Below are 14055 nucleotides of genomic sequence, written 5' to 3'. Positions count from 1 at the left end.
CTATACAGTGTTATCACCTGTCTTTACCCCCACAGTCAAGAGGCTGAACAGTTTCAACACCACAAGGAACTGGTAAAATCACACCCACCTCCGTCCTATTTTCTGACCCCTGTCCCTGCTCCCTGTTGCAGACAACCATTAATCTTCCCCACATTTCTAAAATTGTCATTTAAAAATATTATATAAATAGAACCATATGGTAAGTAACCTTTTAGAATTGGCTTTTTTTCATTCAGTCTGATTTTCTGGTGACTCACCCAAATTGTTGAGTATATCAGTATGTGTTTAATTGCCAGTTAAAAAAAAAAAAGCATGGTCATGTTAAGACAATCTTTCAAAAAGGAAACAAGCTTTTATTATGGCATTTTCATGACATAAGGTGATGAAGGCAGATTGTTTGCTATAATTGTTGTTTTCCAGGGTTTTCAACAGAATAGTTTAGTTTTTAGGTCAAAAAGGGGGCGGGGACTGGCCAGTTAGCTCAGTTGGTTAGAGCGTTGTCCCAATATGTCAAGGTTGCAGGTTTGAACCCTGATCGGGGCACATACAAGAAACAACCAACAATGAATGTGTAAGTAGAACAACAAGTCAGTGTCACTTTCTCTCTATCCTTGTCTCTCTCTCTCAAACCATTACATAAAAAATTTAAAAAAAATTTGGCACAGGCATTGCTCCTTGAAGCTTTTGTCAAACTGGCAGCTGAAAACAGAATTCCAGGAATCCTTAGATCAAAGGTATCATTGTAGGTGGAGGTCCTGGAGGGCAGAAAAATGCTGTCCTCTTTTACTGTCTTGGCTATTAGTGGAGTCCTGTCCTTTGCCTTCAAAGCTTTGGAGAAATGCTCCACATGAAAGAAAATGACACAGGGGCCACCAAAGAGGCTTGTCTTTATTGTTATTTATGTGGAAAGTATTATTCTGTGCTATTGGCAAAGTAATTTTCAGCTCCAGGTGAAACCAGAGCAGTCACAGTGGTTTTCACAAGCCTTGTCAGGAGGCCTAGAGTGGCGTTAATTAGGAATGGGATAGGGAGGACATGGTTGGCATACGCAATCAGTTTGCAGCCCCTCAGTGGCTGGGGCGCTTCTCTGCAGTCCTGGCTGCAGGAGGGCAGTCAGTGTGTGCCGATGCCCTTGGACTTTATGGTGCTATTTAAATTTTCTGCCGTGTGTGGTAGGAGTTCATTGCTGTTTGAGATGTGCATTATGAGTTGTGAAATTAGATTGAAAAAAATCTTATGGGGGTTGAATTATACAGCACAAGCAGAGGCTAAAGGGGTAAAAGTTCTTACACTCTCAAGTTGTAGCATCATGGATTGAAACTTTCTGATACTGTCACCTAGAATGATGGTCTTCTGGGAACCTTGGCCAAGGAAGGGTAATGTGGGTTTTTCCCAGACTTAAAGAATGGCAGGAACAGTTACCTTTTACTTACCTGGACTTTATTTTCTAGGCCTGCTTGTAAATATCTACTTCAAGGATTCCCTTCCAGTTTTCTTTGTTTCTGTCTGTCATCAGCACAAAAAGTAGTTCTGGGAAGACTGAAGGTGGTTTATTGGAAGGCTCTAAGTTCCTTCCTAACGTGCGACTCTGGGCATGACATTTAACCTTTTGGGGTCTTGCCTCAAGTGTAAAGTAAAAGATTAGGTTTCAGTAGATGATCCCAAACTCCCTTTCGTTTCAGCGGTCATTGAAATTGTGGGTATAAAATATAAGAGCTGATGCCTTTTCCTGAAGGGAGACTGACAAGACAGTGTGGTGGCCTGGAGTTTCTTTTTTCTTCTTTTTAAGCCATTACTTAGGCAGCTCCTACACCAAAGGCATCACATTCAAGGGCAGGAAAGGGCTACCAAGTGTTTTGTTTATGCCTTCTTTGACACCCCATTCAGTGAATGGGCAACATAAAGGCAACTGGAGTTTCTTGTTCACACTCAGCAACTGCCTGCCCAATGGAGGAGCCAGTCTCCTTGGGTTGCCAGCACGCAGGGCCAACAACAAGTGAGGATGTCATGCTTTTTGAGGAACAGGTTGACACTGGACTGGTACTGTGGAGTCGCCTTTCTTCATCCTTCTTTAGTGAGGATCCGTTTCACCTGCCTCACCTGTATGCCTGCCTCAGTGACGTCCATAGCATACAGGTGTTGACTATAAAATTCTTTCAACTTTGTTGTCTGTTGGAACATTTTCTTGATAATATACAGGGAAAAAAATGTAGTTGGGATTTATTGGTTAAACCTTGGGAGCAAATCAAGAGTGTGTGTTCAGCTGCAGGCCCCAGTAACACAGACTTCGTTTCTGACCACCTTAGGCTCTCCAGGGTATTCTCCTGGAGTGGCAGGTGTCTACAGGGCAGGAGTTTGTGATGGGTGAAAGGTGCCTCCATGTTCCCTCTCCACGCCCTGCATATTTGCTGGGCAGGGCACTTCATCGTAGCTTTTAATTGTCGTGCCCAGGGGTCCCTGTGTTTCCATGGGCAACATGACTCTGGGTTCCTAAGATCGGACTCTGATCCCTCCTGTTCTTCCCACACCTTGGATGAGTGCAGTTTTTTTCCCTAGGTTGTCATTCAGTTCTGAACATGTCATTTAAACTGGTAAGGAAAGGCAAGCTTTGTATGTGTATTGAATATGCAGTTCAACTTTTTTCTTTTTTCACTTTTACTTGAAAGGGGACAGTTTAGGAGAATTACCTGAAATGAACCTCAGAGCTTGCTTATGTGTTCAGCAGAATTCACTGATCACTACAAACTCTGAACAAGTTGCTCTAGGTTAGAGTCATGCTGGTTAAGGAAAATGGCAGTTGAACCAGAACTCTGGGTCCAAATCTTAGGCTTACCTTCTCCTAAGTTATGAATTTTAGGCAAGTCATGTAATTTCTTTGAATCTCCAGCTCTTCTCTTTGTAAATTGGGGATAGTAAAATTATCTATCATGTGGGAATACTTAGAACAAATTCAAACAATCCCTATAATATTGTTTAGTACCTGTCATTGGTAATGCTCAGTAAATGTTACCAGGGGTGGTAGAATTCATCTGCTTCCTAATTAATTAAGATCTATTTTATCATTTCACCTATTTATTTATTCACCCAGGTTTTATTCAGTACCCTAGAAGACAAAGGCATTCTATTGTCACAACAACATAGGGACTTTGTCTTGTGACAATAATCTCTAAAGAGGTCCCTCTTTGTCTGATAAATTGGTAAGTGGGAAGTGCTTCCCCTGACCACTGGTCCCTGGGTGTGGAGGTTCCGAACCTTCTAATGCTGCCCAGTTTAAGCACAGCAGCTGAGTTGAACATCTCAAGGTTTCTTGGAGACTTAAGGCAAATCCCAAGGGGGTTAGGAAACCAGTCATTTACTTGTCACTTGAACTTTTCCTAATGAACTATCAAGTTCAGCTTTGCATGGTGAACTGAATTTGCTTCAGCTCTTAATTTTTCACCTTGTAGCTATAATCCTCTGGCTGCCATGCTGTCTTTAAATCTGGTTCACCAGCCACCCAAAGCATTCAATAACCAAGGCATTTTAAGGTTTTCACTTCAACATCTGTGCTCTGGAAATTGAGAGAGGACCACAGTTTCGGAATACACTGAAAAGAAGGCAGGGAGGCTGCGGGGCCATCTCCTTGTAGTGAGTAGAATCTGTTTTTCTTTCTTTCTAGATTGTTTCACAGTGTTCCTTTCTACACTACTACAGTACAGTAGTCCCTCTCTATATCGCGGTTCACTTATCGCGACCTCACTGTTTATGGGATTTAAAAAAATATTATATTTAATTATTTATCACGGATTTTTCGCTATATCGCGGGATTTTTCAGTACTGTATATGTCGTTAAAGTTACATAGGTTTAACAGTGTAGAATATGTTTAAGAACATAAGTGTTTATAAAAGTGTGGAAAAGGTTAATAAGGGAGTGGGAAAGGTTAATAAGGGACTGGGAACGGTCCCTTATATATATTAAAATGGTCCCTTATATATATTTAAAGCTTTAAATATATATAAATACTAAAATAAATGTAAGGTTCTTACTTTGCAGATTTTCACCTATCGCGGAGGGGGTTTAGAACATAATACCCGCGATAAGTGAGGTAATACTGTATTTGAATGGTTCTGTGGAAGCTCGGTGGTGAGATCGAGGTGTCTGAGAAGGACCATCTGTGTCAGAATGTCACTGTCACATGGGCACATTTGCTCATCCCCTCGTTCACTTCCTCTGAGATTGTTTTCTGTTTTGCTCCCTTTAGGGTGGCTTGCTCAAGCATTTGGCAATGTCTGCGTGTCCAGAGACCGGGGCCATTTTTGCCGATCAGTGAGAATAACGGTGCTTTTGTCCAGTTAGATTGGGGAGTTGCTCTGTGTATATGGCCACTGTATTTGTGGGGTCAGGGCAGTGCAAATTAGCATGCTGTCTTTCAGTGTCTAGACTCAACTCTGTCTATTCAACCACCACAATAGTCGTCGTCGGCGGCGGCAGCCGTCCATCTCGAGAGACGATGGTGTAGCTTCTTAAGAGTCTATCTGCACCGCCGAGAATGGCTGTGCAGTCCAACTCGGGAGTGACACGGTATCTGTCTCCTCCCATGTTGAATCGACATCTTGCGATGATGCTGGAGTGTCTTCTCCAGTGAAGCTGAAGCTACAGAGCCTGGGCAGGGTGATATGGAGGGTCTGCTGTTGCCCATGCAGCAGACCCCCCCTCTCTTCGCAGCTGAAGGGTCCAAGGGAAAGACGGAGTCAATACAGCTTGGCTTCAGGTGCGCCGCAGGAGTTGCCGGTGTTGACTACAACGTCAAACCGCCTTAGGGACTCCGGCTCCGGATTTTCTGTCGGGGTTTACTCCCTTAGCCTTTCCCCTGAAGAGGTATGCCGCAAGGCAGCGGAGGTTTTTTGGAATCAGAGTTTTCCTTCTCTGATGTGCCCTGACTGGAAGTTCGAACCAGCGACACTTAGCTCGCAGGCCGACGCTCAATCCACTGAGCCAAACCAGCCAGGGACACCACAATAGTAATAGTAATAAAAATAGCACCTTTTAGTTAGTCATGTCATTTAATTCTCTGAAAAGTCCCATGAGGAAAGTACTGTTGTTTTTTTCCATTTTCTCACTGAGGAACCTGAGTGCTAGCGGTCCCAGTCCAAAACACATGTCTAGTAATTAGTGAAGCTAAGACTTGAACTCAGACAATCTTGACCTGGTGCCCAAATTTGTAGTGTCTGTGCCTGGTTCTTTTATCATTATTCTCAGGTATGGAGTAGGTAGGGGTGGGGTTGCTGTTTTAATAGGGATGGTCTCGTGCCTGATCATAATAAAATCATCCTATTTTTAACCTGGGCATCCCTTATGCTCACTGGGCAGGTGGCAGCAAGCTGCTTCCACTCAGAGAGCATGGCAGAGCCCATTCACCTTCTCGTTGACTCAGTCCTCCTTTTCTGCTAGTGGAGCCAGATTTCCGACCACACTGTCCCAGGATGAAATGTATTTCCTTTGATATTAGTTTAACCAGAGCAGCCATGGGAGGCCAGGGGTGTTGTACTGCTTGCTCTGCTCATCTGTGCTCTCCTATGAAACGCCCAGGTTCAGCAGTTGTTCAAAGGCCCCGGCATCTAATTACCATCCTCTAGCTGTTGCCATAACAAGTCTGCAGAAGCAAGTCACTGCTGATACAGGCTTCCTTGGCCAGCCACAGGGGCTCTGGTTTGTTTGTGGGTATAACCTTTAACTTCTTTGAATGGTCAACATGAGGATATTGGGAAGCTCCCCTACAACAGTTATATAAAAGAACCAGGAGACTCCTCTGTACCCACTTAACATGTAGTGTGGCTAATTCATGCAAATGTCATTCCCCACTGCATCCAGGAAGAGGCTGGCTTAGATCTTTACACTATTTAGGGACACTGCCTCCAATTTCTTTCACTGGTATCATTGTGTTAGTCTCTGTTACCTATTAAACACCTGTATGTTTTCCTCCTGGTCATGACACGGAGAAGAGCTCTTCATTTTGCCCACGGTAAAGGAGCGGAAGGTGATGTTGATCAGGAACTGGAACACGTCTGAGATCACTGACCCCACTGCCAAGATGTGTGAGACTGTGACTGTAGCTGAAGACTGGCAGGAGAAAGGAGGAACATGCCCCCATTTTAGAACACCTAGCTGGGAGGTGGGAGGGAGACATGACTCCTTTCTATAAAAATTACAGTTATGCAGAGTTGCCCCTTCTTGAACTGGTTGTCCTTTTCTCCCAGCAGAGACTGTGTTTGTATGGGAGAGAGACATGGGGGGTGATCTGGCCCAAGTTCAGGGAAGGGTTTGACTGGAGAGTCAAGGATTCTTGTTGACTGGGGAGCAGTACCAGATGGCCTCCTGGCTCCAGAAGTTTTCTTGTCACTGTGATTCAGCAGCAGCAGGCTTTGATGGTGCCCTGCTGGGTGGCTGGCATCCCCCTCACCTCCTGCTTCCCACACCCTGCCTGCTGCCCTCCTCCATGGCCCAGGAGTGACTGGGTATGGATACATGCCAGCGGCCCCCGTTGAGCTGACTTGGTTGCCTGAAGTGAGAATGGTTAAACAGTTAATTGATGGAAGCAAAAGCTGAGAGAAAGGGCTCCCTGTGTGGTAACTGGCAAGTTCAGAGGCTGTGCATATACGGCTGGACCGACACTGGTGACATTTCCAGGACCAGAAGTCTGTGAGTCTGTCCCTTTCTCTCCTTTTTGTTTAATAATAATAACTTTAATATTTAAATGCTTTTTAAAGCCATTCACTAAGCTCTGTCTATCCATTATTTATTCAGTCCTTTCATAACATTTTCATATTGAAATCAGGGGAATTGAGGCCCAGAGAAGTAAAGCCAAATGTTCAAGGTCACCCGTTTTGGTAAGTGGTCAGTGGGGCCTTGGGGCAGGTTTGACTAACAAATCAGGCTCTGCATTGTGAACTCTTCTTGGTCCCTATCTCGCAGCCCTCTCTCCCTTCTTCCTGTAGGGATTCCTTGAGATCCATCCTGTGCTATGTTGGGGGTGGAGTTACAGAGCTGGAGGACATAGGCCATCGCTTAAGAACTTGAAATTGAGTTTTTGGAGACAAATACTTCTTCTGATCCTTTGTAAGGTGCAGAAAGCCCAGCCCAGAGTTCCTTTCTGAGCCTGGAGCCTAGAGATTATTTTTCAAATCTGAGGCTGTGGTCTTGCTTCCTCAGGGAGTCTCTGGGCCCTTGGGGCCATGCTGGGCAGGCAGCCTAGAGCACCAGAAGTTGGTGTGGTTTCTTCCCTCTGTGGCTGTCCTATACTGGTTTAATAAGCAGGACCTGTGCTTAAGGTCCCCTGGTTCCTTAAGCTTCTTCTCCCTGCCTCTGGAATGCTCCCTTAACCAGAGAAGAATTGCAAAGAAAAGAGGGGACATGTCTTGAGACCTGGGGTTGTGCCAGGATCTGGACTGGGCATTTCAAATGTTAAGTCTCATAAAACCTCTGGACTGTGGATTGTATCCTGTCTAATCTTGTGGTGGAAGAGCCCCGAGATCAGAGTATGAAGTATCTTTTGTGTCTCCTTTCTGTTTACAGCTCTATCATGATTCTGTGCCTCTCAAAATCTATTTCAAAATCTGTAAGTTTAGAGGAAAAGCCTTCTGCAACCTTGCACCTGGTTATCTCATTGACTTTACTTCCTGACACCCTGCCCCAGAACCCTGGCCTCTACTGTCCCAGGACATGATGTGGATCCCACCTGAGCCCTTTACTTGCAGTGCCCTCTCTCTCCTTTCTGGCTGTCTCCTCTTTCTGTAAAATTTTCCTCCTGTGACTTTGATTTTGAAGGTTTTGGTGGTCAAAGTGAACACATTTGGCTTATAGAATTACTCTGAGGTTAATTTGTAACAGAAAATTGTTTGTAAAGTGATGTTCTTTTTGTTTGAGTAAGCACAAGCAAAGCAAACAACCCAGGGTGAAGGTCAAATACAGTTTTTTACAATCTGTGAGGTTTCTAGGGCTAGGCGCTCTAGATCTCTTATTACTTCGAATTCCTTTGGGCATGGGTCTTAGTACCTGAAATAGCCTCATATTTAATTCAACATGCACATTTATAAGAAGGTCGTATTTGATGACTTGCTCAGAAATGGATTTTTAGATTTCAGCAAAATATGGGATTTCTGGCTTTTGGGTTGGTCACTTCTAAGAACTTTTTGGTAAAACATATCTGGTCTTTTCTCTGGCTCCCTGCTCTGCAGACTGTGAGGAGGATAGAATTTCACTTGCTAGTCACTGACATTCTCTGCTGCTAATTTTACTTTTGCTCTGAGATGTCTGTAATTGGTCTGTTCACCATGGCTCCATATCAGTGATGCTGTGTGTGATGGCCTGGGTCACGTGATGGGCACACCCGCATCTCTCTACATAGTGCTTCACACCTCTTTGAATTTTAAGTATGGAATTCAGAATTTATTTTCTATTTTGACTTGGGGAGTCCTTGCACAAATTTCGAGGTCCTCTTTTGTGAGAAGCACTGAACAAAACGATCATCTTGAGGTCAGTCTGCAAGCAGACCTTTGTGACAAATTAAATCATGTCTCAGCATTTTGGCTACACAACTGAAAAATGTCAAAACCCAGAATGAATATTTGCTTTCTAGTCAGGTGACTGCATGGTTTTCAAATTATGCCAGTAGATTCTTTAATGTATTTATCTGTGAACATCCCAAAGTTGTCTGTGCTGTGCTCCAAAGCACTGGGGCCTTTTCTTGACTATGTCCCTTAAATGTATCTGTGACTCTCTCCTTATTCACTGCGCCTCCTGCCACCAAGACCCCTACCCCTGCCACCCCCGGTCCTCCTGCTCCTCTGCGCCTTCTTGCTGTTGCCTGTGCTGATTGAGCCTCACCAGGCACAGGACTTCTCCTTAAACACCTTTCTCAGTAACTTCTCAGATGTGCTTAGAGACGGGCTTGCTAAACCTTCCCTGGAAAGGGCCAGTTGGTGAATATTTTAGCCTTTGTGGCCCCCTGGTTTTGGTTTCAAGTAGTCACTTTTGCTGCGATAGCAGGAAAGCTGGTGTGAGACAGTATGAAATGAATGAGGGAGGAGCCTGTTCTTGGGTGAGAGTCGGGGGTTTGCTTCCCTCTGGCTTGGAGAAGTAACTTATCCAAGAATAGGTGGCTTTTAAGTGCCTGGAATAAGGTTTGAACCCCACAGTTTGATTCTGAAGTCTCTCTGTGCACCTTGCAAGAGACCTGTTGTACTGCTCATTAACTCATTTGAGCCTTATCTTTTTTCTTCTAGGAAAAGGTACTTAATAGTATATTCCTAGGGTTATTGTAAGAAGCAGACAACAGTATAGGAAAGGCTTTGTTAAGTGAATGAAGAATATTACACAGAAAGTAATCTAGGTTTCTATTAGATCAGTGATGATTACATAAAACTTTTATTCTACCTTTTCTTTTGAATTTTAATTATCAAAATGCCAGTTAGCAGAAAGATCACTTAGATATGTTATTGAATAAAAACAAAGATATAGCTATTTATTAGTTTTTGTATAGATCGAGGTGTATGTTGACCAAAGAGATGGTTTGAATGTTTATTACTCTTTCTAACTTTTCTGAGTGTGTCCCTTCACTGAGCACAGACTTGTCACCCTGTCTGAGGGAACAGTTAGGTAATGCAGTAATAATATGCCATTTAGTGAATACTTAGGCAAATGAGTACTCTTTCTTTTTTATGAAAGTGTGCATAGGTGTGTAAAGTGCATTCTCCTCCCCGGTCAGCTCAGTGAGCATGTGCTGATATCTACGAAACCACCACCCAGATGGACTAAGAGAATGTCCCCAGCACCTCACATAGATCCCTCACACGCCTCTCTTTTCATTTCAGTGACCACCGCCAAGTCTGGTCTGTTCTCAGTCTTCCTGTCAATGGACTCATATGATATGCACTTTATTGTGCCTGAAGTTTTCTCTCAGCACATCTGTGAGATTTGTCTATGCAGTTGCATATCTAACAACGGTTTATTCTCTTTTTGCTGGGTCCTGTTTTATTATATGTTGGTACCACAAATTACTTATCTCCCCTCCTGTTGACAGGCATTTGGAGTTTCCATTTTGAGGCTAGAGTAAATAAAGCTGCTCTGAACTTAAATGTAAATGTTATTTTTGTGGACATACACATTTTTATTTCTCTTCTATATATACATTAGTATTATTTCTAGTAGAGGAGGTTGAAATATTTGTATTTGAGGGGTATTTAAGAACCATTGTAAAAGAATTAGGTTTATTCCAGATATGTGTGTTTTAGGGCTTTAAGATAAAAGCACTTAAATATGTAATTCTGAAAATATATCAAGTATTTTTTAAGTGAGATTAATGCATATGAGATACTATGATTTAAAATCATCCAAGCAAGGAAATGTGAAGTAAAAATGCCCAGCATGATTGTTCCCATCATTTTAGAACAAAAGTGTATATATGGTATTGTATATATATCATTGTTTCCTTGCCTTTTGGTGGGAATTTATATTAATAGTTTTTATGCACAATACACTTTGCTGATGCTAACTTTTCTGTTGTAAGATGGGAAACATGATTTTTACCTTCCAGTTTTAAGCATCATGTGATTATATAAAAATCTGTAGAAGTGCTGGGTAAGCCGTAAAGTTGAATTGCAATGTTGGCTGTAATAGAGGCAATCATCATCATAACTGGGTTGGATTAGAATTCTGTTTGTGAAATAAATTATGTCATTTACCAAAGTTCATGAACCAAAGTTCAATTAATGAATGTGACTGGGAATTTATTTTTTAAAATCACTGTTTAGAAATCAGCAGCAGAATAGAGGTATAGATGAAAATTCAAATCAGGGGATTTAGGAAAACTGAAAATAGTTTGTTTAGATTGTCAGTCTCTCTGTTTCAGTTTTCTTACTTCCAGAATGAAGGGGCAATCAGTGTACCTTGAACGTCCCTTTAGCACCCCCTGTGCCCACACTCCTTTTTACTGTCAAAAAGAATAGAAATGCTCACTGTCCACTAGGAATATGATTCTAGTAGAAAGATTTCATTGTCTGGGTCCCATTAAACCATGGGATTTATTGTTTAACAGAATCTGTAGTAATTTCTATGAAAAAGAAAGTTTTGTTGATGTGTTAAATCTTTATATTATTTCTTCTGCCAGGACCTAACTGTTCTGTTAGGTTACAGGTTAGTTACTTTAAAAGTGACACGTTCGCACAGGAGTGTAGGGGAAAGACTCTTTTCTCTCTAGCCTTATTTTTCTGAATTCATTTTGGGTCCCACTTCCCACTGATTCTGAGGGTGGTAGCTTTGGGCAGCGGTTTTGGAAATCAATGAGAACCTTTTGGAAATGTGGCTCCCAAGCAACATCACCTGCCTCCCTTTCTTTTTGAAGGGGATAAAATGTCTCTCGCTTTCTCTCTATCCCTGTCCCGCCCCCCCGCCCTTTGTCTGTCTCAGCAAGGCTGCTGAACTTTAAAGGCCATAGGCATTAAGGAAGCAGTGATCTGTATTTTAAACCTCAGTGTTCCTGTCCAACATTTCAAGGAGCCAAGCTCAAAGCTCTCAGCAGCTGAAAATACTCCTTCATTTTATTCAACCTACGAGAAACAGCTGATTCTAGGATAACAGAGCTTTTCTCATGTACAACATTTACTGTGGGAACCTCAGTAAGGCAAACACATTTTAAAAAATGTGTTGTTATGGAGAAGATCGGGTCAAATATATTTCTTGTGGAAAATAATGTGAACTTATAGTAAAGGGCTGTCGCTGAGCATAGCTGGTGTTTGAAATGCCTTAGGAGAGTGTCGGTTTGGGAGGTTGAATGAGTTCCTTTTCTAGTGTTTGGCTCTGGGGCTCACTGGCTTTGTGATCTTGGGCAAGTTACTTATTCTCTCTGAGCCTCAGTTTCCCCATCTATAAAGTGGATTATACTTCATTCTGAGGATGGCTTGGTGATGTTGGCAGAGCTTGCCCTGCCTTGCCTGGGTCTAAGTGCTTAGTCAGCAGGAGCCATGCCTTTCTTCTTGACTATCTGTGAAGTGCATCATCATATATATAGAAGGGGTCCTAGTCATTCTTCTTGGGTGTTTTTCAAGCTGTCTGCCTCAATGCGCTATGGTGTGCTTTTCTCGAGAGGCAAACAGTCTCTGGCTGGTTGTATGTGAGACTTTTGCATGTCCAGTCCCTGTATTCCCAGAAAAATTCTGAAAGTGAGAAGTACCCAGCCTGGTAAAATTACTACATTTGAAAAAGAATATGCTTTCCTTGAAATTGTATTTCTCATTGGAGATCCACCTTAGAATGTCTGAGGGGTTGGTTTGGAATCAGATCCATCCATCGCTGAAACAATGAAGAGGCAAAAAATGAAATAATTGAGTTGTAATATGTGGCCTTTTTTCTTTTAGCAGAGCCATTGAGTAGGGGTAAACGGATAAAACCATTGGGGTGATCTGTTCAGTAATTCAGTAAAGCTTAACATTTCTGTGCTTTATGATCAGGTACTTCCATTTGTAGGTTAAACTCTTTGAGACTTGTAGCCTAGGTGACATGTACCAGAATGGTCATAATGGTTTGTGATGGGGAAACTGGCTGCATTCTGAATGACTTTCACTAGGCAGTATAGGTTAATACATGTGGTACATTCATTCCTTGCAGGGCCATATAGCTGCTAAAATGAATAAATGGGTCCAACAAATCAAGGTGGATAAAATTTTAGCTTTACCTGTAACATTTTATGTCTTTAATATTAAACCATCTCATGCAAATATAGCAAAACATTAAACCTTGTTAAATAGTAGTGGCTATGTGAGTGTCAGTTTATTGTTTCTGAAAATTTGAAACATATTTTAATGATAGATAGCTGGTAGAAAAAAATAGTGGAGGATGCATTATGGCTTGCATATGGCATTTACTTTTATGTTATAAAATATTACTTCCTTGAGGAAAATAAATTGATAACGTGTGGCAGATGAATTTTTTTGTGTGAATGTGGCTATTTTGTTTATGGGAGGGAGAAGATAGTTTTTCCCACCCGTGGTCTACTTCCCAGGAAGACTTTTTTTCCCCCTCATTAGCTCTCTAATGTGAGAAAAACTGACTGACAATTCAGAAGGCGGGGAAGATAAGTAGCTAAGTGGTCTGGGTGCCCCGTTGGCCTTTCTGGGTTTCTGTCTGGAATCCCACGGTGGCTGCGGGGCGAGCGAAGAGACCCAGTCTTCTTTTATTGCCTGTCAAACAGTGCCCACAGAGTGGTAGGTGGGGAATGGGATTATTTTTGTTGATTCAAATACCAGACAGTGTTTGACACAGAATAAATGGCAGTTCTTTTTCTCGTTACGGTTTGCTGTGGGAAGAGGAACTTGGAAACGCAGTCACAGGACTGCAGCTGTAGACACTGTGAATGAGCCTCTCAGCCACAGGAGTCCAGAGCCTTTAGCACTGAGCCTTCCTTCACTCACCCCTGCAGCTCAGGCTCTCCCTGGGCAGCCAAACAAAAGGATGCTGCCCTGTTTTCTCTCCTGTAGACTTCTCAACACGGCAGGGTGGGCCTGGCAACCTTTGCTGGATTCCCTCAGCCAACTCTGGGTAGTTCATGCTCTCAAGTTTGGGGGCGTCTTGTCCACTGCAAAATAAAAGAGTACTAGGTGTTCCCTCACACAAAGAAGATTTATTCGGGGGAAAAAGGAAGGACTGTAGTCCTGTACATGCATCCATGACAAGCCACTTGGAGGTCTGTGCTTCAGTGAGGCTCAGACTCCCAACTTGCGCGTTATCCATGCATTTGCTGCTGTGTAATTTAATTATGTGCAGTGCACACTAACCTCTGATGCCTCCGGAGACCTTGGCCCCCAGGTCGGAGCCCCTCCCCCAGCCTCTCCCAATGTCTGTCCAGGTTGAGGTCTGTCATAAATTTTAAGTTTCATCAAATGCATTCCTCTCCAGTGTTTCATCTAGTTTATGCAAATATAGTCTCAGTGTTGCTGATGGATTGGGTACATAAAGGCAACACAGCAATGTCAAATTTGTGAGCACTTCTGGAATGGCGGTACCTTTTGAGTCAGAGAAGTAAA

The 14055-nt window shown here is 42.7% G+C and overlaps 1 protein-coding gene and 1 non-coding gene across 3 annotated transcripts in view; one reads left to right on the top strand and one right to left on the bottom strand.

Annotated features, from left to right (window-relative positions):
• PTPRG (protein tyrosine phosphatase receptor type G) overlaps positions 1–14055 on the top strand; it is a 721348-nt gene that overhangs the window by 298121 nt on the left and 409172 nt on the right. The gene's annotated exons all lie outside the window — the stretch shown is intronic.
• Positions 1788–1908, bottom strand: LOC150004765 (small nucleolar RNA SNORA13). The gene has a single exon (XR_016512599.1). It is a non-coding gene; the product is annotated as a small nucleolar RNA SNORA13 (small nucleolar RNA).

Source organism: Furipterus horrens, unplaced genomic scaffold (assembly GCF_987537825.1).
Source record: "Furipterus horrens unplaced genomic scaffold, mFurHor1.1.pri manual_scaffold_7, whole genome shotgun sequence".
NCBI classification, from domain to species: Eukaryota; Metazoa; Chordata; class Mammalia; order Chiroptera; family Furipteridae; genus Furipterus; species Furipterus horrens.
The sequence above is the reverse complement of the archived record's forward strand: the minus strand, read 5'-3'. Positions and strand labels throughout refer to the sequence as shown.